At 41.9% G+C, this 27,041-nt stretch overlaps 1 pseudogene; it reads right to left on the bottom strand.

The window, feature by feature from the left end:
* Positions 1–517: 517 nt before the first annotated feature.
* Positions 518–26,606, bottom strand: LOC142186328 (tyrosinase-like; annotated as a pseudogene).
* Between the last annotated feature and the right edge of the window lie 435 nt (positions 26,607–27,041).

Raw genomic sequence — 27,041 nt, 5'->3', positions numbered from 1 at the left:
GGGAGTGAGGTGAGAGGGGGGTGAGGTGAGAGGTGAGGGGGAGTGAGGTGAGGGGGGGAGTGAGGTGAGGGGGGGAGTGAGGTGAGAGGGGGGGAGGTGAGGTCGAGAGGGGGAGTGAGGTGAGGGGGGAGTGAGGTGAGGGGGGGGTGAGGTGAGAGGGGGGAGTGAGGTGAGAGGGGGGAGTGAGGTGAGCGGGGGAGTGAGTTGAGGAGGAGTGAGAGGGGGGAGTGAGGTGAGAGGGGGAGTGAGGTTGAGTGGGTGAGGCGTGAGGTGAGGAGGCGTGAGTGTGAGAGAGGGGGATCGTGAGGTGAGAGGGGGAGTGAGGTGAGAGGGGAGTGAGGTGAGGGGGAGTGAGGTGAGAGGCGGGAGTGCCCTTTAAGCCCGTGCCCTTTAAGCCCGTGCCCTTTAAGCCCGTGTTAGTGCAACACATCTAGAAAGTTCTATGGCCATCGGTTTTGTCCTTCTAGACAGCTTTCTATGGGAGGGCGCTCTGTGGCTCTGACCCCACCCACCACCATCACCTCCCCTCCCCCATCATGCTACTTACCTTCCAGTAAGAGAAGACATTGCCGGAGTTGAGGAAGCCATTTGGACCGGTAGATCCGAACAAGTCATCTTTGCAGGCCTCACAACGCGAGTCAATGGTCCAGTCATAGTAGGGAAGACAAATGGAGTAATTCTGCATGCATCTCCCCAACTGCTGCTCCAGAAAAAGTAACGACACTCGGTTCCAAGTCATCATTGAGGCGGCGCCGTATAGAAAGGTGGGACTGGAACTGGCTCTGGAATTGTTAATAAAGGACTGATGGGCGTAATACCGCTGGTAACACCACACGTTGTAATAAGAGGCGTCAGAGAACTTGTAGGAGGAGCTGTCGAAGATATCCCCGGCCGACATGATGGAATATTCTGGATCAGTTTGTTCTTTGCAGAAATTCAGAATGACTATGAAATCGATTTGCTCTCTGCGTGACAACTGGCGAAGCTCGCGTCGCGTGCAGGGCAGCAGGGCGTCACAGTTGGTCCCGGTATACTTGGGCTTGCATCTGCCACAGTTGGGCCCATCAAAGTTTCCTTTACATTGGCACTTGTGAGTGAAGAAGAATGCAGGAGAATTAAATCGCGAATCCATGTTAACCTTTGAAGTGGAGCTGAACATGCTGCCGTCCAGCGCAACGCAACTGCCCCTGTTCAGGCCCGATCCACATTCTGTATTGTTGAACAGTGGACAACAGCGAGTGCGGGACTTGAAATCTTGAACGCAAGCTGTGGGAGGACGTAGGCGTCTGTAGATGTGAGGAACAGCAGGAGAACGCTGAAGAGCAACATCCCGGGAGACTCCTTATAATGTCTGCAGGGAAAGACAGAGAGGAGCAGAGGCGTCAGTACAGGTGTCCGTGGGCCCCAGTGCAAACTATTGTCCCCATCACTACAGCAAATACTAGATAGCGGCCATTCTGGGAGCTGAAGCCAAATCTCAGATACTTGGAAGGGATAAAGCTTTAGTATCCAAAACTGCAGATATCAGCAATACGGTGAGAGAGCAGCGCCGGCATGTAAACAGTACTGGGACAGTATTATATGCTCCAAAGTGGCCCCCAAACAGAACTACGTGCTCTGTCAGGACTCCTAGGACTATATATATCTATAATACATAGTGTATGACACTGTCAGGGCTCCTAGGACTAGATATATCTATAATACATAGTGTATGACACTGTCAGGACTCCTAGGACTATATATATCTATAATACATAGTGTATGACACTGTCAGGACTCCTAGGACTATATATATCTATAATACATAGTGTATGACACTGTCAGGACTCCTAGGACTATATATATATATATCTATAATACATAGTGTATGACACTGTCAAGGCTCCTAGGACTATATATATCTATAATACATAGTGTATGACACTGTCAGGACTCCTAGGACTATATATATCTATAATACATAGTGTATGACACTGTCAGGACTCCTAGGACTATATATATCTATAATACATAGTGTATGACACTGTCAGGACTCCTAGGACTATATATATCTATAATACATAGTGTATGACACTGTCAGGACTCCTAGGACTATATATATCTATAATACATAGTGTATGACACTGTCAGGACTCCTAGGACTATATATATATATATCTATAATACATAGTGTATGACACTGTCAGGGCTCCTAGGACTATATATATCTATAATACATAGTGTATGACACTGTCAGGGCTCCTAGGACTATATATATCTATAATACATAGTGTATGACACGGTCAGGGCTCCTAGGACTATATATATCTATAATACATAGTGTATGACACTGTCAGGACTCCTAGGACTATTTATATCTATAATACATAGTGTATGACACTGTCAGGGCTCCTAGGACTATATATATCTATAATACATAGTGTATGATACTGTCAGGGCTCCTAGGACTATATATATCTATAATACATAGTGTATGACACTGTCAGGGCTCCTAGGACTATATATTACATAGTGTATGAGACTGTCAGGACTCCTAGGACTATATATATCTATAATAATAATAATAATAATATTATTCATTTATTATATAGCGCCAACATATTCCGCAGCGCTGTACAATTTATAGGGTTCAGATACAGACATACATAACAAAGAACGTCATTTCACACAATGGGACTGAGGGCCCTGCTCAAAAGAGCTTACAATCTATGAGGTAGAGAGGGTGACACAAGAGGTAGCAGGGGCGGCATTGCTTATACAGTGTTCAGACAATTTTGTGCATTAGGAATTGTGATAGGCCTGTCTGAAAAGATGCGTCTTTAGTTTGCGTTTGAAACTGTAGAAGTTGGGAGTTAATCTGATTGTCCGGGGTAGAGCATTCCAGAGAAGTGGTGCAGCTCGGGAGAAGTCTTGTATACGAGCGGGGGAGGTTCTGATAATAGAGGATGGAAGTGTTAGGTCATTGAGTGAGCGGAGAGCACGGGTTGGGCGGTAGACAGAGATGAGGGAAGAAATGTAGGGAGGTGCGGCATTATGGAGAGCCTTGTGGATGAGAGTAATAACTTTATATTTTATTCTATAATGAATAGGCAGCCAATGTAGCGACTGGCACAGACCGGAGGCATCGCTGTAGCGTCTAGCCTGATAGATGAGCCTGGCCGCTGCATTCAGAATAGATTGTAGAGGGGAGAGTTTAGTGAGGGGAAGACGGATTAGTAAGGAGTTACAGTAGACAAGGCGAGAATGAATCAGAGAGACAGTAAGTGTCTTTAGTGTATCTCTGGTAAGGAAAGGGCGTATTCTGGAGATGTTTTTGAGGTGGAGGTGACATGAACGTGCGAGTGATTCAATATGAGGGGTGAAGGAAAGGTCTGCGTCACACATGACCCCGAGGCAGCGGGCCTACTGCCTAGGAGTTATAGTAAGGCCTGAGACTGCAATGGATATATCAGGGACAGATCTGTTAGATGGTGGAAACAGTAGTAGTTCAGTCTTAGAGAGATTTAGTGTCAGATAGAGCGAGGACATGATATTAGAGACAGCAGAGAGACAGTCACTGGTGTTCTGAATGAGTGCAGGGGTGATGTCACGGGAAGATGTGTATAATTGGGTGTCATCAGCATAAAGATGGTACCTGAAGCCAAATCTGGCGATGGTTTGTCCAATGGGGGCTGTGTAGAGAGAAAAGAGCAGGGGGCCGAGGACCGAGCCCTGAGGAACCCCAACAGCAAGGGAAAGAGGGGAGGAAACAGAGCCCGCAAATGATAGACTGAAAGTGCGGCCTGAGAGATAAGAGGAGAACCAGGAGAGCGCAGTGTCATTGAGGCCAACTGAGCGGAGCAGAGTGAGGAGGAGATGATGGTCAACAGTGTCAAAAGCTGCAGAGAGGTCCAGAAGAATAAGAAGAGAGAAGTCACCATTGGATTTAGCCTTTAGTAGATCATTAGAGACTTTTGTGAGAGCTGTTTCAGTAGAGTGCAGAGCGCGGAAACCAGATTGTAAGGGGTCAAGCAGAGAGTTAGCAGAGAGATAACGGATTAACCGAGAATAAACCAGGCGTTCCAAAAGTTTAGAGATGAAGGGGAGGTTAGAGACGGGTCGATAGTTAGCAGCACAGGATGGGTCCAGGGAGGGTTTTTTCAGTAGCGGGATTATAACAGCATGCTTGAAGGAGGATGGGAAGATTCCAGAAGAGAGAGAGAGGTTAAATATTTTAGTAAGGTAAGTAGTGACAGCAGGGGACAGAGATTGGAGAAGGTGTGAGGGGAAGGGGTCACTACTGCAGGTTGTGGGGCGAGATGAAGAAAGTAGCTGGGAAACTTCCTCTTCTGTGACAGGTTCAAAAGATGAGAATGGACAGTCTGAAGTGCGGCTGGTGAGGGGATCAGTACTATCGTAGGTGTGGGAGTCAATGCCACCTGGGGCTTGGGCAGTAATTTCCTGATGGATCTTATCAATTTTATCATGGAAATACATGGCCAGGTCATCAGCACTAAGGTCTGTGAATGGCGTCTGCACCTTGGGTGTGAGTAAGGAGTGAAAGGTTTCAAAAAGCCTTTTAGGGTTGCTGGAGAGAGAAGAGATGAGGCGGTGAAATAGTCTTGTTTGGCAAGGTAAAGGGCAGAGCTATATGTTTTAAGCATAAACTTGAAGTGGAGGAAATCTGCAGGTGAGCGTGATTTTCTCCATAGACGTTCGGCACACCTAGAGCAGCGCTGAAGAAATCGTGTCTGTGGCGTGTGCCAGGGCTGATGCCTCCTATGTGGGACTTTACGAGTGGAGGGGGGAGCAACCTCATCCAATGCATTTTTGAGGGTATCATTATAGTGACTGGTGGCCAGATTGGGACAGGAGATACATAGTATCATAGTATAGTATAGTATAGTAATACATAGTGTATGACACTGTCAGGGCTCCTAGGACTATATATATCTATAATACATAGTGTATGACACTGTCAGGACTCCTAGGACTATATATATCTATAATACATAGTGTATGACACTGTCAGGGCTCCTAGGACTATATATATCTATAATACATAGTGTATGACACTGTCAGGGCTCCTAGGACTATATATATATATCTATAATACATAGTGTATGACACTGTCAGGACTCCTAGGACTATATATATCTATAATACATAGTGTATGACACTGTCAGGGCTCCTAGGACTATATATATCTATAATACATAATGTATGACACTGTCAGGGCTCCTAGGACTATATGTATCTATAATACATAGTGTATGACACTGTAGGGGCTCCTAGGACTATATATATCTATAATACATAGTGTATGACACTGTCAGGGCTCCTAGGACTATATATATATCTATAATACATAGTGTATGACACTGTCAGGGCTCCTAGGACTATATATATATCTATAATACATAGTGTATGACACTGTCAGGGCTCCTAGGACTATATATATCTATAATACATAGTGTATGACACTGTCAGGGCTCCTAGGACTATATATATATATCTATAATACATAGTGTATGACACTGTCAGGGCTCCTAGGACTATATATATCTATAATACATAGTGTATGACACTGTCAGGGCTCCTAGGACTATATATATACTAGCTGGTACCCGTGACTTGGTCTGCGGTGATTGTAGCAGTGGGTATATACAGGTGCGGGTAAGGTTTTCGTACTGTGTATAAGGTATGGGATATAAAATGTAACTGTGTATCTTGTTGTTGCTGTAATTCTGAGAGCACATGAGACTTTTGTGTTGAATGTAATTTGTATTTCAGCCGCTATATATACGGTGTTGGTATAAACTGTACATGGTGACTTTGGGACAGAGGTATTTCAGGTTAATATACTTTGATATACGACATTGTATGATTTGTTATTCTCCGCCAGTACATGTAAGTTTGGGGCACAGGATACTCTGGAGCAGCCACATAAAGTCTGGCCCTGTGCAGGACAGTTTAGTAACTCCATGTGCCTCTTATTAATAGCAATTAACCCCATCATGTCCCTCACATTAACCCCAGTGTAAGAGTTACTGATAGAGATGAGCGAGTACTGTTGGGATCAGCCGATCCGAACAGCACTCACTCATCTCTATCACGCTCGCATAGAAATGAATGGACGTAGCCGGCAAGCGGGGGGTTAAGCACGTCAGCTACGTCCAAACGGAAGTACCAGGTGCATCCATTCATTTCTATGGAGCGTGCTGTTTGGATCGGCTGATCCCAACAATACTCGCTCATCTCTAGTTACTGATATGTGAGAGACTTGGAGGTAATAATTAAGTATCTTCATTACTGAGGTCTTTTATTAGTCCCTCCATATGTCTCACATATTAGTAACCTTTATATGGGGCACACAGGGGTTAATATGAGGGACATGATGGGGGTTATTCCTATTAATGTGAGGCACATGGAGTTACTAACACTAAACTAATAACTAGAGATGAGCGAACAGTGTTCTATGGAACACATGTTCGATCGGATATCAGAGTGTTCGCCATGTTCGAATCGAACACCGCGTGGTAAAGTGCGCCAAAATTCGATTCCCCTCCCACCTTCCCTGGCGCCTTTTTGGCACCAATAACAGCGCAGGGGAGGTGGGACAGGAACTACGACACCGGGGGCATTGAAAAAAATTGGAAAAAGTCATTGGCTGCCGAAATCAGGTGACCTCCATTTTAGACGAATAGTGGATTTCAAATCCGGGTCATATGAGAATGTGAACTGTGTGACTATGAGACAGGGATAGCTGTACAGGCAGGGATAGCTAGGGAGGACCTTTATTTAGGGGGAATGTTATTAAAAATAACTTTTTGGGGCTCTATCGGGTGTGTAATTGTGATTTTTGTGAGATAAACTTTTTCCCATAGGGATGCATTGGCCAGCGCTGATTGGCCGAATTCCGTACTCTGGCCAATCAGTGCTGGCCAATGCATTCTATTAGCTTGATGAAGCAGAGTGTGCACAAGGGTTCAAGCGCACCCTCGGCTCTGATGTAGCAGAGCCGAGGCTGCACAAGGGTTCAAGCGCACCCTCGGCTCTGATGTAGCAGAGCCGAGGTTGCACAAGGGTTCAAGCGCACCCTCGGCTCTGCTACATCAGAGCCGAGGGTGCGCTTGAACCCTTGTGCACACTCTGCTTCATCAAGCTAATAGAATGCATTAGCCAGTGCTGATTGGCCAGAGTACGGAATTCGGCCAATCAGCGCTGGCTCTGCTGGAGGAGGCGGAGTCTAAGATTGCTCCACACCAGTCTCCATTCAGGTCCGACCTTAGACTCCGCCTCCTCCAGCAGAGCCAGCGCTGATTGGCCGAATTCCGTACTCTGGCCAATCAGCACTGGCTAATGCATTGTATTGGCGTGATGAAGCAGTGCTGAATGTGTGTGCTTAGCACACACATTCAGCTCTACTTCATCGGGCTAATAGAATGCATTGGCCAATCAGCGCTGGCCAATGCATTCTATTAGCGTGAACTGAGTTTGCACAGGGGTTCTAGTGCACCCTCGGCTCTGCTACATCAGATTGCTACATCTGATGTAGCAGTGCCGAGTGTGCATCAGATGTGTAGTTGAGCAGAACTGACTCAGCACTGCTAAGTCTCTGCATTCGCATAGGAATGCATTGGCCAGCCTTCGGCCAATCAGCGCTGGCTCTGCCGGAGGAGGCGGAGTCTAAGGTCGGACCTGAATGGAGACTGGTGTGGAGCGATCTTAGACTCCGCCTCCTCCAGCAGAGCCAGCGCTGATTGGTCGAATTCCGTACTCTGGCCAATCAGCACTGGCCAATGCATTTCTATGGGGAAAAGTTAGCTTGCGAAAATCGCAAACTGACAGGGATTTCCATGAAATAAAGTGACTTTTATGCCCCCAGACATGCTTCCCCTGCTGTCCCAGTGTCATTCCAGGGTGTTGGTATCATTTCCTGGGGTGTCATAGTGGACTTGGTGACCCTCCAGACACGAATTTGGGTTTCCCCCTTAACGAGTTTATGTTCCCCATAGACTATAATGGGGTTCGAAACCCATTCGAACACTCGAACAGTGAGCGGCTGTTCGAATCGAATTTCGAACCTTGAACATTTTAGTGTTCGCTCATCTCTACTAATAACCCCAAATGGCTGACATTAATGAGAATAGGAAGTAAAGGAAGGGAGCTGTGTGTTTCTTCCTTTCAGTTTGCTAGCAGCTTGGGCAGGAGCCATCACTATAGCAGGCAGAGACCTGAGCGATTAAGCTCCACCCCCTGGGTTTCCTGCACCCTTCTCACAGGGGAGTGTCCTTATGCCTCAGCTCTAGCACAGCACTGAAGAGACTCAGACTTCATGTAACTCTTGCAGGTCCTGTGCTGCTGGTGTGCCAGTGAAATATGGCAGGAGTGCCACTCTTGGCATGTGTGCCAAGGGTTGCTGACCTCTGCTGTAGGGGGTAATATGAATTTTGTGGCTTGCTATGGTCCAAAGTGTGTGAGATTGCAGAGATAGTGATGTGAGTTTGGGTTTTGTGGGGGTCCTGGGAAAAACATATGTGCGCTATTGTAACAAAAAGTAGCCTATTGCGCAATCGAGTGTAGGGACTATGTTTGTGGAAAATTTCAGCCAAATCGGTGGAGCGGTTTTTGCGTGATTGACCGCCAAACATCCGAACATCCAAAGGGTCCTGGGAAAAACGTATGTGCGCTATTGTGACGAAAAGTAGCCTATTGCGCAATCGAGTGTAGGGACTATGTTTGTGGAAAATTTCAGCCAAATCGGGGTCCAAAGTGTGTGAGATTGCAGAGATAGTGGTGTGAGTTTGGGGTTTGTGGGGGTCCTGGAAAAAACGTATGTGTGCTATTGTGACGAAAAGTAGCCTATTGCGCAATGGGGTGTATTAAATATGTTTGTGGAAAATTTCAGCCAAATCGGTCAAGCGGGTTTTGCGTGATTGACTAACAAACATCCGAACACACAAACCCACAAACATCCAAACTCACAAACTTTCACATTTATAATATTAATAGGATACATAGTGTATGACACTGTCAGGGCTCCTAGGACTATATATATCTATAATACATAGTGTATGACACTGTCAGGGCTCCTAGGACTATATATATCTATAATACATAGTGTATGACACTGTCAGGGCTCCTAGGACTATATATATATCTATAATACATAGCGTATGACACTGTCAGGGCTCCTAGGACTATATATATCTATAATACATAGTGTATGACACTGTCAGGGCTCCTAGGACTATATATATCTATAATACATAGTGTATGACACTGTCAGGGCTCCTAGGACTATATATATCTATAATACATAGTGTATGACACTGTCAGGGCTCCTAGGATTATATATATCTATAATAAATAGTGTATGACACTGTCAGGGCTCCTAGGACTATATATATATCTATAATACATAGTGTATGACACTGTCAGGGCTCCTAGGACTATATATATCTATAATACATAGTGTATGACACTGTCAGGACTCCTAGGACTATATATATATCTATAATACATAGTGTATGACACTGTCAGGGCTCCTAGGACTATATATATATCTATAATACATAGTGTATGACACTGTCAGGGCTCCTAGGACTATATATATATCTATAATACATAGTGTATGACACTGTCAGGGCTCCTAGGACTATATATATATATCTATAATACATAGTGTATGACACTGTCAGGGCTCCTAGGACTATTTATATCTATAATACATAGTGTATAACACTGTCAGGGCTCCTAGGACTATATATATCTATAATACATAGTGTATGACACTGTCAGGACTCCTAGGACTATATATATATCTATAATACATAGTGTATGACACTGTCAGGACTCCTAGGACTATATATATCTATAAAACATAGTGTATGACACTGTCAGGACTCCTAGGACTATATATATATATATATAATACATAGTGTATGACACTGTCAGGGCTCCTAGGACTATTTATATCTATAAAACATAGTGTATGACACTGTCAGGACTCCTAGGACTATTTATATCTATAAAACATAGTGTATGACACTGTCAGGGCTCCTAGGACTATATATATCTATAATACATAGTGTATGACACTGTCAGGGCTCCTAGGACTATATATATCTATAATACATAGTGTATGACACTGTCAGGGCTCCTAGGACTATATATATATATATCTATAATACATAGTGTATGACACTGTCAGGGCTCCTAGGACTATATATATCTATAATACATAGTGTATGACACTGTCAGGACTCCTAGGACTATATATATCTATAATACATAGCGTATGACACTGTCAGGGCTCCTAGGACTATATATATCTATAATACATAGTGTATGACACTGTCAGGGCTCCTAGGACTATATATATCTATAATACATAGTGTATGACACTGTCAGGGCTCCTAGGATTATATATATCTATAATAAATAGTGTATGACACTGTCAGGGCTCCTAGGACTATATATATATCTATAATACATAGTGTATGACACTGTCAGGGCTCCTAGGACTATATATATCTATAATACATAGTGTATGACACTGTCAGGACTCCTAGGACTATATATATATATCTATAATACATAGTGTATGACACTGTCAGGGCTCCTAGGACTATATATATATCTATAATACATAGTGTATGACACTGTCAGGGCTCCTAGGACTATATATATATCTATAATACATAGTGTATGACACTGTCAGGGCTCCTAGGACTATATATATATATATCTATAATACATAGTGTATGACACTGTCAGGGCTCCTAGGACTATTTATATCTATAATACATAGTGTATAACACTGTCAGGGCTCCTAGGACTATATATATCTCACTGTCAGGACTCCCTAGGACTATATATATATCTATAATACATAGTGTATGACACTGTCAGGACTCCTAGGACTATATATATCTATAAAAAACATAGTGTATGACACTGTCAGGACTCCTAGGACCTATATATATATATATAATACATAGTGTATGACACTGTCAGGGCTCCTAGGGACTATTTATATCTATAAAAACATAGTGTATGACACTGTCAGGACTCCTAGGACTATTTAATATCTATAAAACATAGTGTATGACACTGTCAGGGCTCCTAGGACTATATATATCTATAATACACTAGTGTACTGACACTGTCAGGGCTCTCCTAGGACTATATATATCTATAATACATAGTGTATGACACTGTCAGGGCTCCTAGGACTATATATATATATCTATAATACATAGTGTATGACACTGTCAGGGCTCCTAGGACTATATATATCTATAATACATAGTGTATAACACTGTCAGGGCTCCTAGGACTATATATATCTATAATACATAGTGTATGACACTGTCAGGGCTCCTAGGACTATATATATATATCTATAATACATAGTGTATGACACTGTCAGGACTCCTAGGACTATATATATCTATAATACATAGTGTATGACACGGTCAGGGCTCCTAGGACTATATATATCTATAATACATAGTGTATGACGCTGTCAGGACTCCTAGGACTATATATATCTATAATACATAGTGTATGACACTGTCAGGACTCCTAGGACTATATATATCTATAATACATAGTGTATGACACTGTCAGGGCTCCTAGGACTATATATATCTATAATACATAGTGTATGACACTGTCAGGGACTCCTAGGACTATATATAATCTATAATACATAGTGTATGACACTGTCAGGACTCCTAGGACTATATTATATCTATAGTACATAGTGTATGACACTGTCAGGGCTCCTAGGACTATATATATCTATAATACATAGTGTATGACACTGTCAGGACTCCTAGGACTATATATATCTATAATACATAGTGTATGACACTGTCAGGGCTCCTAGGACTATATATATCTATAATACATAGTGTATGACACTGTCAGGACTCCTTAGGACTATATATATCTATAATACATAGTGTATGACACTGTCAGGACTCCTAGGACTATATATATATATATAATACATAGTGTATGACACTGTCAGGGCTCCTAGGACTATATATATCTATAATACATAGTGTATGACACTGTCAGGACTCCTAGGACTATATATATCTATAATACATAGTGTATGACACTGTCAGGGCTCCTAGGACTATATATATCTATAATACATAGTGTATGACACTGTCAGGGCTCCTAGGACTATATATATCTATAATACATAGTGTATGACACTGTCAGGGCTCCTAGGACTATATATATCTATAATACATAGTGTATGACACTGTCAGGACTCCTAGGACTATATATATCTATAATACATAGTGTATGACACTGTCAGGGCTCCTAGGACTATTTATATCTATAATACATAGTGTATGACACTGTCAGGGCTCCTAGGACTATATATATCTATAATACATAGTGTATGACACTGTCAGGGCTCCCTAGGACTATATATATATCTATAATACATAGTGTATGACACTTTCAGGGCTCCTAGGACTATATATATCTATAATACATAGTGTATGACACTGTCAGGGCTCCTAGGACTATATATATATCTATAATACATAGTGTATGACACTGTCAGGGCTCCTAGGACTATATATATCTATAATACATAGTGTATGACACTGTCAGGGCTCCTAGGACTATATATATCTATAATACATAGTGTATGACACTGTCAGGGCTCCTAGGACTATATATATCTATAATACATAGTGTATGACACTGTCAGGACTCCTAGGACTATTTATATCTATAAAACATAGTGTATAACACTGTCAGGGCTCCTAGGACTATATACACTCACCGGCCACTTTATTAGGTACAACTGTCCAACTGCTCGTTAACACTTAATTTCTAATCAGCCAATCACATGGCGGCAACTCAGTGCATTTCGGCATGTAGATATGGTCAAGACAATCTCCTGCAGTTCAAACCGAGCATCAGTATGGGGGGGAAGAAAGGTGATTTGAGTGCCTTTGAACGTGGCATGGTTGTTGGTGCCAGAAGGGCTGGTCTGAGTATTTCAGAAACTGCTGATCTACTGGGATTTTCACGCACAACCATCTCTAGGGTTTACAGAGAATGGTCCGAAAAAGAAAAAACATCCAGTGAGCGGCAGTTCTGTGGAGGGCGGAAATGCGTTGTTGATGCCAGAGGTCAGAGGAGAATGGCCAGACTGGTTCCAGCTGATAGAAAGGCAACAGTGACTCAAATAGCCGCCCGTTACAACCAAGGTAGCCAGAAGAGGCATCTCTGAACGCCGCACAGTACGTCCAACTTTGAGGCTACAGATGGGCTACAGCAGCAGAAGACCACACCGGGGGCCACTCCTTTCAGCTAAGAACAGGAAACTGAGGCTACAATTTGCACAAGCTCATCGAAATTGGACAATTGAAGATTGGAAAAACGTTGCCTGGTCTGATGAGTCTCGATTTCTGCTGCGACATTCGGATGGCAGGGTCAGAATTTGGCGTCAACAACATGAAAGCATGGATCCATCCTGCCTTGTATCGGTAACGGTTCAGGCTGGTGGTGGTGGTGTCATGGCTTGTGGGGAATATTTTCTTGGCACTCTTTGGGCCCCTTGGTACCAATTGAGCATCGTTGCAACGCCCAAAGCCTACCTGAGTATTGTTGCTGACCATGTCCATCCCTTTATGAGCACAATGTACCCAACATCTGATGGCTACTTTCAGCAGGATAATGCAATGCCATGTCATAAAGCTGGAATCATCTCAGACTGGTTTCTTGAACATGACAATGAGTTCACTGTACTCCAATGGCCTCCACAGTCACCAGATCTCAATCCAATAGAGGAGCATCTTTGGGATGTGGTGGAACGGGAGATTCGCATCATGGATGTGCAGCCGACAAATCTGCGGCAACTGTGTGATGCCATCATGTCAATATGGACCAAAATCTCTGAGGAATGCTTCCAGCACCTTGTTGTATCTATGCCACCAAGAATTGAGGCAGTTCTGAAGGCAAAAGGGGGTCCAACCCGTTACTAGCATGGTGTACCTAATAAAGTGGCCGGTGAGTGTATATCTATAATACATAGTGTATGACACTGTCAGGGCTCCTAGGACTATATATCTATAATACATAGTGTATGACACTGTCAGGGCTCCTAGGACTGTATATATCTATAATACATAGTGTATGACACTGTCAGGACTCCTAGGACTATTTATATCTATAATACATAGTGTATGACACTGTCAGGGCTCCTTTGACTATATATATTCTATAATACATAGTGTATGACACTGTCAGGGCTCCTAGGACTATATATATCTATAATACATAGTGTATGACACTGTCAGGGGCTCCTAGGACTATGTATATCTATAATACATAGTGTATGACACTGTCAGGGCTCCTAGGACTATATATATCTATAGTACATAGTGTATGACACTGTCAGGGCTCCTAGGACTATATATATATCTATAATACATAGTGTATGACACTGTCAGGACTCCTAGGACTATATATATATATATAATACATAGTGTATGACACTGTCAGGGCTCCTAGGACTATATATATCTATAATACATAGTGTATGACACTGTCAGGACTCCTAGGACTATATATATGTCTATAATACATAGTGTATGACACTGTCAGGGCTCCTAGGACTATATATCTATAATACATAGTGTATGACACTGTCAGGGCTCCTAGGACTATATATATCTATAATACATAGTGTATGACACTGTCAGGACTCCTAGGACTATATATATCTATAATACATAGTGTATGACACTGTCAGGGCTCCTTTGACTATATATATCTATAATACATAGTGTATGACACTGTCAGGGCTCCTTTGACTATATATATCTATAATACATAGTGTATGACACTGTCAGGACTCCTAGGACTATATATATCTATAATACATAGTGTATGACACTGTCAGGGCTCCTAGGACTATATATATCTATAATACATAGTGTATGACACTGTCAGGGCTCCTAGGACTATATATATCTATAATACATAGTGTATGACACTGTCAGGACTCCTAGGACTATATATATCTATAATACATAGTGTATGACACTGTCAGGACTCCTAGGACTATATATATCTATAATACATAGTGTATGACACTGTCAGGGCTCCTAGGACTATATATATCTATAATACATAGTGTATGACACTGTCAGGACTCCTAGGACTATATATTATATATAATACATAGTGTATGACACTGTCAGGGCTCCTAGGACTATATATATCTATAATACATAGTGTATGACACTGTCAGGGCTCCTAGGACTATATATCTATAATACATAGTGTATGACACTGTCAGGGCTCCTAGGACTGTATATATCTATAATACATAGTGTATGACACTGTCAGGACTCCTAGGACTATTTATATCTATAATACATAGTGTATGACACTGTCAGGGCTCCTTTGACTATATATATCTATAATACATAGTGTATGACACTGTCAGGGCTCCTAGGACTATATATATCTATAATACATAGTGTATGACACTGTCAGGGCTCCTAGGACTATATATATCTATAATACATAGTGTATGACACTGTCAGGGCTCCTAGGACTATATATCTATAATACATAGTGTATGACACTGTCAGGGCTCCTAGGACTATATATCTATAATACATAGTGTATGACACTGTCAGGGCTCCTAGGACTATATATCTATAATACATAGTGTATGACACTGTCAGGGGCTCCTAGGACTGTATATATCTATAATACATAGTGTATGACACTGTCAGGACTCCTAGGACTATTTATATCTATAATACATAGTGTATGACACTGTCAGGGCTCCTTTGACTATATATATCTATAATACATAGTGTATGACACTGTCAGGGCTCCTAGGACTATATATATCTATAATACATAGTGTATGACACTGTCAGGGCTCCTAGGGACTATGTATATCTATAATACATAGTGTATGACACTGTCAGGGCTCCTAGGACTATATATATCTATAGTACATAGTGTATGACACTGTCAGGGCTCCTAGGACTATATATATATCTATAATACATAGTGTATGACACTGTCAGGACTCCTAGGACTATATATATATATATATATATATATATATATATATATATAGTATATATATATATATAATACATAGTGTATGACACTGTCAGGGCTCCTAGGACTATATATATCTATAATACATAGTGTATGACACTGTCAGGACTCCTAGGACTATATATATGTCTATAATACATAGTGTATGACACTGTCAGGGCTCCTAGGACTATATATCTATAATACATAGTGTATGACACTGTCAGGGCTCCTAGGACTATATATATTTATAATACATAGTGTATGACACTGTCAGGACTCCTAGGACTATATATATATCTATAATACATAGTGTATGACACTGTCAGGACTCCTAGGACTATATATATATCTATAATACATAGTGTATGACACTGTCAGGACTCCTAGGACTATATATATATCTATAATACATAGTGTATGACACTGTCAGGACTCCTAGGACTATATATATCTATAATACATAGTGTATGACACTGTCAGGGCTCCTTTGACTATATATGTCTATAATACATAGTGTATGACACTGTCAGGGCTCCTAGGACTATATATATATATCTATAATACATAGTGTATGACACTGTCAGGGCTCCTAGGACTATATATATATATCTATAATACATAGTGTATGACACTGTCAGGGCTCCTAGGACTATATATATATCTATAATACATAGTGTATGACACTGTCAGGGCTCCTAGGACTATATATATCTATAGTACATAGTGTATGACACTGTCAGGGCTCCTAGGACTATATATATCTATAATACATAGTGTATGACACTGTCAGGGCTCCTAGGACTATATATATCTATAATACATAGTGTATGACACTGTCAGGGCTCCTAGGACTATATATATCTATAATACATAGTGTATGACACTGTCAGGGCTCCTAGGACTATATATATCTATAATACATAGTGTATGACACTGTCAGGGCCTCCTAGGACTATATATATCTATAATACATAGTGTATGACACTGTCAGGACTCCTAGGACTATATATATCTATAATACATAGTGTATGACACTGTCAGGGCTCCTAGGACTATATATATCTATAATACATAGTGTATGACACTGTCAGGGCTCCTAGGACTATATATATATATCTATAATACATAGTGTATGACACTGCCAGGGCTCCTAGGACTATATATATCTATAATACATAGTGTATGACACTCTCAGGGCTCCTAGGACTATATACAGTCCTATGAAAAAGTTTGGGCACCCCTATTAATCCTAATCATTTTTAGTTCTAAATATTTTGGTGTTTGCAGCAGCCATTTCAGTTTGATATATCTAATAACTGATGGACACAGTAATATTTCAGGATTGAAATGAGGTTTATTGTACTAACAGAAAATGTGCAATATGCATTAAACCAAAATTTGGAACCGGTGCAAAAGTATGGGCACCTCAACAGAAAAGTGACATTAATATTTAGTAGATCCTCCTTTTGCAAAGATAACAGCCTCTAGTCGCTTCCTGTAGCTTTTAATCAGTTCCTGGATCCTGGATAAAGGTATTTTGGACAAACAATTCAAGTTCAGTTAAGTTAGATGGTCGCCGAGCATGGACAGCCCCGCTTCCAATCCTCCCACAGATGTTCAATGATATTCAGGTCTGGGGACTGGGATGGCCATTCCAGAACATTGTAATTGTTCCTGTGCATGAATGCCTGAGGATTTGGAGCTTTGGTGTTTTGGATCATTGTTCTTGCTGAAATATCCATCAGTAGTGTAACAGACCCCCCTTCTCGTCAAACTAAAAAGTGACAGGTGCCCCGCCCCTTTTTGATGTAACCACGCCCCCTTTTTATTATATGACCACGCCCCCCTTTTATATGATTATCTTTGACGTCACTACGGCCATTTTATAATTACCCCCCCCTCCCACCACACACCCCCCTCCCCCCCCTCCCCCCCCAACCCCCCTTTATAAATTGATGCTACGCCCCTTTTTATATAAGCTCTCCTTTTGCGCTGGCATAAATGATATTTCTTTGATAGAAAGGAATATCGTTCATTTTCAGCGCAAAAGTGTCAGCCCCCTTTTTATATATGCTTCTCCTTTTGCACTGCTAGCATATGATATTTCTTTAAGGAATATCACTCAGTCCATCGCAAAAGTGTCTATAGTTTTATTTAAGATAAATAATATACCTATTTATTGTTGATGTAAGCAGCTATGTACTTCAGCACCGCTACGTGGCGTCATGAGTCAAGCTCCTACACATCCACCCCAGAAGACGGCAAGACATATTGTGACATGGCCTCTGAGCAGGCTGTAAGAGAGTATATGGCACTTGTGCACATCGCTGGCAAACAGAAATCGGACAGCGGATTATCCATAGATCGTGAAGAATTCCTGAACGGGTATACATTATTTGCTTTTGATCTAACACCTGACCAAGAACCCGGAGGCCATTTCTCCCTAGTTAAAACGGGGAACCTGCGTGCTGAAATAAGGTTCGCAGTTCCAACGCCTCATACGCTAAACATGATTGTATACGCTGTGAACTCTGACATTCTTCAAATCTCCCATAAACGTGAAGTGATATTTTCATGATATTAGATTATTAAGAATAAATAAAACTGAAAAAACTGAAATCTGGATTTTGCAAGAAAATTTGTTCCATCTATCAGAAGAAATTGTACAACAGCTACCGATGATGAATACTTTACAGATTACAAATATTCTGAATTCAGACCCCCTACACACAGACAATATTTTACGGCGTATTTCCGTGCGACTTCTTACCACAATACAGAATACAAGACCACCCCGCTGCATTTGTTGTCAATGCCGATGATTCTACTCGTCCGGGAACCCACTGGATCTTAATTGTACTATGTGACGGGAAAAAGGCGATATTCTTTGACAGTTATGGGATTGCTCCATCGAACGCTGTATTTCCTAAAGAATTTATTTCTTTCTTACATCAGAATTCTGCCAGCTACGTTTATCAGGATCGGCAACTACAAAGTGTGGACTCAGCTTACTGCGCTCATTATTGCATATACATACTGTATTGGCTTAGCAGGGGCGTCCCATTTAGAGACATTTTAAATCATTTTAATTCAGATTTAAAAAGAAATTGATTCTTTAGTCAGCAACTTCGTATCTGAAACATTGCGTTGTGTGCATGGGAAAAAATATGTTCGTATATAATCAAGTCTGTAGAGCCTGTTCATTTGACTAAGTTTATTGTGCTGTGACATTCTGAATAAACCTTTTTAAATAATTATTGTGTGTTGTGTTTGTTAGTTTTCTCACATAATGTATGTATTTAAGAGTTCATGACACTCAGGCCATTCAATTGTTTTCATTGTCACATAAGGTTACATTAGATACTAGGTCTCTCAAAACCATTCAACTGTTTACCAGGCTCTCAAACACCATTCAAATGTTTTCATTGTCACATAAGGTCACATTAGATAACAGAGCCTCCCGGCTGGAACATGTTTTTCAGCTCAATGGCCGAATTAAATATACCCTCCAGTTTGTGGTTTTTGCTCGTACGCAGAATGTACCATAAGTTCTGCTGAAAAGCCATGCGCGGTCATGCCAATCGCTCATTGTGGCCAGGTCCTCTACATGTCAAGACATGTTTTTGCGCTACACGCTTGCGCAGAAGCACGGTCCATAGTTGTATTAGGGGAACTTTGTACGGCCATGTCACAATATGTCTTGCCGTCTTCTGGGGTGGATGTGTAGGAGCTTGACTCATGACGCCACGTAGCGGTGCTGAAGTACATAGCTGCTTACATCAACAATAAATAGGTATATTATTTATCTTAAATAAAACTATAGACACTTTTGCGATGGACTGAGTGATATTCCTTAAAGAAATATCATTCATGCTAGTGCAAAAGGAGAAGCATATATAAAAAGGGGGCTGACACTTTTGCGCTGAAATGAACGATATTCCTTTCTATCAAAGAAATATCATTTATGCCAGCGCAAAAGGAGAGCTTATATAAAAAGGGGCGTAGCATCATATTTATAAAGGGGGTTGGGGGGGGAGGGGGGGGAGGGGTGTGTGTGGGAGGGGGGGGGTAATTATAAAATGGCCGTAGTGACGTCAAAAATAATCATATAAAAGGGGGCGTGGTCATATAATAAAAGGGGCGTGGTTACATCAAAAAAGGGGCGGGGCACCTGTCACTTTTTAGTTTGATGAGAAGGGGGTCTGTTACACTACTTCCATCCCCGGCGTAACTTCAACTTCGTCACTGATTCTTGAACATTATTCTCAAGAATCTGCTGATACTGAGTGGAATCCATGCGACCCTCAACTTTAACAAGATTCCCGATGCCGGCATTGGCCACACAGCCCCAAAGCATGATGGAAGCTCCACCAAATCTTACAGTGGGTAGCAAGTGTTTTTCTTGGAATGCTGTTTCTTTTTGGACGCCATGCATAACGCCTTTTTTTATAACCAAACAACTCAATCTTTGTTTCCAAAATGAAGCTGCCTTGTCCAAATGTGCTTTTTCATACCTCAGGCGACTCTATTTGTGGCGTACGTGCAGAAACGGCTTCTTTCTCATCACTCTCCCATACAGCTTCTATTTGTGCAAAGTGCGCTGTATAGTTGACCGATGCACAGTGACACCATCTGCAGCAAGATGATGCTGCAGCTCTTTGGAGGTGTCTGTGGATTGTCCTTGACTGTTCTCACCATTCTTCTTCTCTGCCTTTCTGATATTTTTCTTGGCCTGCCACTTCTGGGCTTAACAAGAACTGTCCCTGTGCTCTTCCATTTCCTTACTATGTTCCTCACAGTGGAAACTGACAGGTTAAATCTCTGAGACAACTTTGTGTCTCCTTCCCCTGAACAACTATGTTGAACAATCTTTGTTTTCAGATCATTTGAGAGCGGGCTGTCCATGCTCGGCCACCATCAAACTGACCTGAACGCGAATTGTTTTGTAGAAAGAAATTGTCCAAAATCCCTTCATCCAGGATCCAGGAACTGATTAAAAGCTACAGGAAGCGACTAGAGGCTGTTATCTTTGCAAAAGGAGGATCTACTAAATATTAATGTCACTTTTCTGTTGAGGTGCCCATACTTTTGCACCGGTCAAATTTTGGTTTAATGCATATTGCACATTTTCTGTTAGTACAATAAACCTCATTTCAATCCTGAAATATTACTGTGTCCATCAGTTATTAGATATATCAAACTGAAATGGCTGCTGCAAACACCAAAATATTTAGAACTAAAAATGATTAAGATTAATAGGGGTGCCCAAACTTTTTCATAGGACTGTATATCTATAATACATAGTGTATGACACTGTCAGGGCTCCTAGGACTATATATATATCTATAATACATAGTGTATGACACTGTCAGGGCTCCTAGGACTATATATATCTATAATACACAGTGTATGACACTGTCAGGGCTCCTAGGACTATATATATCTATAATACATAGTGTATGACACTGTCAGGGCTCCTAGGACTATATCTATCTATAATACATAGTGTATGACACTGTCAGGGCTCCTAGGACTATATATATCTATAATACATAGTGTATGACACTGTCAGGACTCCTAGGACTATATATATATCTATAATACATAGTGTATGACACTGTCAGGGCTCCTAGGACTATATATATCTATAATACATAGTGTATGACACTGTCAGGGCTCCTAGGACTATATATATATATCTATAATACATAGTGTATGACACTGTCAGGGCTCCTAGGACTATATATATATATATCTATAATACATAGTGTATGACACTGTCAGGGCTCCTAGGACTATATATATCTATAATACATAGTGTATGACACTGTCAGGGCTCCTAGGACTATATATATCTATAATACATAGTGTATGACACTGTCAGGACTCCTAGGACTATATATATATATATCTATAATACATAGTGCATGACACTGTCAGGGCTCCTAGGACTATATATATCTATAATACATAGTGCATGACACTGTCAGGGCTCCTAGGACTATATATATCTATAATACATAGTGTATGACACTGTCAGGGCTCCTAGGACTATATATATATCTATAATACATAGTGTATGACACTGTCAGGGCTCCTAGGACTATATATATATATCTATAATACATAGTGTATGACACTGTCAGGGCTCCTAGGACTATATATATCTATAATACATAGTGTATGACACTGTCAGGGCTCCTAGGACTATATATATCTATAATACATAGTGTACGACACTGTCAGGGCTCCTAGGACTATATATATCTATAATACATAGTGTACGACACTGTCAGGGCTCCTAGGACTATATATATATCTATATATACCAGCTTGTTATCCCAGCAGGGGGCTTTGCTACAACTCAAGGCTTGAAACACACTCTCTGAGACTGAACGGCACCAGTCTCCACTTCAGGTAACTTCAAAGAGTTATAGGTTTTGATAATAATCTCTCCGAGGGAAGGTGCTGCCATTATGACAATTACATCTTCCGGTGCGTAGTAGCGAGACACATGTTTTTAACCCAAAAACTATAAGCCTACGAGCCTGGAAAGAGCCCAGACCTAGTTCTCGTTCCTCAAAGGGTATTGGGTTATCATGTTTGCTATCTATGTGTCGTGACCTTGCTGAGAACCCCGTCATGCCCCTGGTTTGACTGTATAATCATGGGATGAGGAATTAAGACCATTTATAGTTATTTGATTGCTAAGGTGGAAGGTGGGCCTAAAGCCCTGAGGATGTCATTACAGGGTGGAGTCCAGGGTCAATATGAAGGTTGACCTGGGGCGGAGCGGGGTTCTTGTCCTCTGACCCTGCATCTGTACACATGTGAGCAGTGTCTCTGTGTGTGGGCCCCTCCCCTCTTGCTGGGGGGCAGGGCGGGGGCAGAAGAGGCCATGTGCTGAGAGACAAAGAAAGCCATGTGCAACTTGACCCCTCGTGGATTTATGGACAAGGATGAATTTTTATGGACTTTTAACGCCCATGGACTTCTGGAATTATGAGGAATATGATGTAACTCCCATCTGATCATGGACTATGGACCTTTTTATGGACTTTTACACCGGTATGGCTAAAATCTCTTTGTTGCTAAATGTTATGTTGGGGAGCTGCGTGTGTCCCTACCATGGACTGTATCTCTTGCCTTATGGGTATCATGCACTGTCTGCGGAATTGCCGGGTGCCTAAGGACTGTTTCTGTTTCTAATCTTTTAATCCTTTAATCTGTTTTATCTTACTGCACTATAACATACATTCTGTAACCGTATAAGCTTGTAACCGCCAGCGTATATCTTTATGTATATATTCTGGCTGACTGGTATCGACCAACTTGGGTTAATAAAACTTTAAAACTTTAGAAGGCTAAAGCTAAAGCTAAAGGGCAGCCCAGAGTCCAAACTGAAACCCAATAGGAAACCGCGGGAATATCCTCAGGGACAAAGTTATGGCCAAGAAACCCACAAGAGTCACAGAAGTGAGGAAGAGCCTGGAAGATGAGGAGTGAGAGACCAGTGATGTCCTGGGGCCGCAGATGGACTGTTACACCCACCACCCAAAGACCGGTAGGCTCCCCCCCATCACCCGTCTACCCCACACCCACCCATACCCACACGTCCCAAACAAGAACGATGAGACCCCAAACCACGCACCCCGTACCAACCCCTTCCATCACCCCTCAACCATGTTTTTTCTTCAGTGATGCTAATAAAGCTCATTTGTATTTGTACTGAAGTCACACAAAGGCCTGGAGACTCCTGAGCACCGACCACTGTGACCCCTGAGCGCCGACCCCTGAGCGCCGACCGCTGTGACCCCTGAGCGCCGACCGCTGTGAACTGCACAACATCCCTACAATCTGCCTGTGATATTATATACCTTGTACTAGTGGCCTGGTGTATGGACTACACACTCTACACTATATACTACACTATACTATACACTGTATACACTATATACTACACACTGTATACACTATACACTACACACTGTATACACTATACACTACACACTGTATACACTATATACTACACACTGTATACACTATACACTACACACTGTATACACTATACACTACACACTGTATACACTACACACTGTATACACTATATACTATGCACTGTATACACTATATACTACACACTGTATACGTTATATACTACACACTGTATACATTATATACTACACACTGTATACTACACACTATATAGAGGTTTGGTATCTGGACGCCATGTCATGTTCTCTGAGACTCTGAGGAGCCAATAATGTGGTCTGCACGTGTTCAGACTGTACCTATTAACCCCTGCTGATCCCATCCGTACGACGCCAGGAAGTAATTGTACTGAATATAATAAGGAAAATGTTTGTTTTTGTACCGTGTTAGCCAGTGGGTATGAAATATATAAATAACAAAAAACTTGCGAGTCTTCAGTAGGTGATACCTTTTTTAATGGCTAACTCATAATGATGACAGGATATAACGTTTCAAAGCTCTCGGCTTCTTCTTCACCTATATCTAAAAACTATTTCTGAAGGCTGTATATTTATGTACAACAGGAGACATAGGGATAGGATTTCAGGAGGGAGGGGGAAGAGGCTTATTACGATATTCATGTAAACAATTCACAGTTCCCAGGTTCGTTATCTTTATGGCTGTCTTAGTTCAGTGATTTGTATAGAATGACATGAACCCATGTGACACATTCATTCCATTATCCAGAGTGTTAAACAAGGTCATGTACTTGTACTCATAAATCAGTCCACTATAGGTCCCCTCCCATAAGGAACCATCCTGGCCACCATGGATGTAGAATCCTTGTACTCCAACATCCCACACCAGAGCGGTGTAAACGCCTGCCAGTTTTTCATGGAAAAGCAAGGTATGAATGCTGAATCAGTGGTGAACCTGACAAACTGGCTGTCTATAGCACAGGAAAGGCCTCTGGCCTACTACCGTTTCATTGATGATATCCTAATCATTTGGACCGGGTGTGAACAACAGCTGAAAACCTTCCATGAACAATTCCACCAGTTCCATCCCACCATCAACCTGACGCTCAATCACTCCTTCTCTGAAATAAACTTCCTGGAGACATCGCTGTATCAGAAGCCGATTGACCGCCCTACCTACCTAAGATGGGAAAGCTTTCATCCGAAACACATAAAGAACTCCATTGTCCATATCATCGCATATGTTCAAACCCTGCAGATAGAGACAAACACTTGGAGGCCTCAAAAACACATTCTTGAGGCAGGGTTACCATCCAAGAACAGTTGATAACCAAATCACCAGAATACCAAGATCAGAGTTATTAAGATACAACACCAAACAGGAAAACACTCGGGGGCCCCTGGTCGTCACATATAACCCCCACCTGGAGACGCTGAGAGGAATCACACGCAGATTACATCCACTACTGCAAAAAGACCACCGTCTAATATCCAGATCTCCAGACCCCCCTCTCCTGTGCTACAGACACCCACCAAACCTCAGGAATATGATTATTAGCAGCTCACTGTCACCTCCAACTAACACAGGAACATTTCTATGTGGAGAGAAAAGGAGCAAAACCTGCCCGCACATACTGACCACCGACAGGATAGAGATCCCAAACTAACAGGGAATATAAGACCCCAGGTACGGTCACCTGTAACACCCCGCATGTAGTGTATGTAATAATGTGCACCAAGTGTCCCACTGATAACCTGTATGTTGGAGAGACCGGCCAGAAACTCAGAATGAGAATTAATTCACATCGTCATACAATTAAACAACAAAGAATGGACCTTCCCGTGCCAAAACATTTCTGCCAGGAAGATCATAATATCACCAATGACATGAAAATTTTGATTTTAAGAGGGAATTTTAAATCAAGGAAACAGACGGATTTATGAGTACAGGTGCATGACCTTGTTTAACACTCTGGATAATGGAATGAATGTGTCACATGGGTTCATGTCATTCTATACAAATCACTGAACTAAGACAGCCATAAAGATAACGAACCTGGGAACTGTGAATTGTTTACATGAATATCGTAATAAGCCTCTTCCCCCTCCCTCCTGAAATCCTATCCCTATGTCTCCTGTTGTACATAAATATACAGCCTTCAGAAATAGTTTTTAGATATAGGTGAAGAAGAAGCCGAGAGCTTTGAAACATTATATCCTGTCATCATTATGAGTTAGCCATTAAAAAAGGTATCACCTACTGAAGACTCGCAAGTTTTTTTGTTTTTTTTTTATATTGAATATAATAAGTAATGTCTATGTGACGTGTCATCTGATACTATAGAGTGATAGGACAGGTCCTGATATCCTTCATATTCTCCCCCCCCCCCCCCCTATGATAGATGTCCATGATGTGCGGCACCTGGTGTCTCCTCACCGCCTCCGCTCATGGCCTATTACACCCTTGGACTTTCTCTAATCCTAACCTTCTGCCCACCACAACCCAACACCACCACCACCACTGATGGAGAAGAACAGAGCGTACCTTGCAGGTTGTGATGTCTCAGGCTCCGTCTGCTTGTGTGTAGAGCTGAGATATCCTCAAGTATTTATCCAGTCAGAGAAGAAACTTCAGGAAGATCCAAAATGCAAATGAAATCTTTCACTTCCTAAAGTCAGAACAGCAAACGATGATCCTGATCTGTGCCAAAGCGGAAGATTGTCCGACTGCTTGTCCTCCTGGGTGTTCTGCCTACAGAGTGTACGGAGCCAACATCCCAGAAACAATGCAGGGGGCACATACTGTCACCTTCGTGTCTATGCCCAGACCCAGAATCCGGACTGCAGACTGCACTGCTAAGGGAACAGGGGTAGGAGACTATCCCTGACACTACGGTGGCTAGCTAGGCCCTGCCTGCGGGTGGTGGTCGGCTGTACCCAAGCTAGCCTTGGCCCCGACAACTCCTGGCTCTCTAACACGAAGGCCTAGCCAACAGA

The sequence above is a fragment of the Leptodactylus fuscus genome, assembly GCF_031893055.1.
Source record: "Leptodactylus fuscus isolate aLepFus1 chromosome 2 unlocalized genomic scaffold, aLepFus1.hap2 SUPER_2_unloc_1, whole genome shotgun sequence".
Taxonomy (NCBI): domain Eukaryota; kingdom Metazoa; phylum Chordata; class Amphibia; order Anura; family Leptodactylidae; genus Leptodactylus; species Leptodactylus fuscus.
Note: the sequence above shows the minus strand (reverse complement) of the source record. Positions and strands in the feature narration are given on the sequence as shown.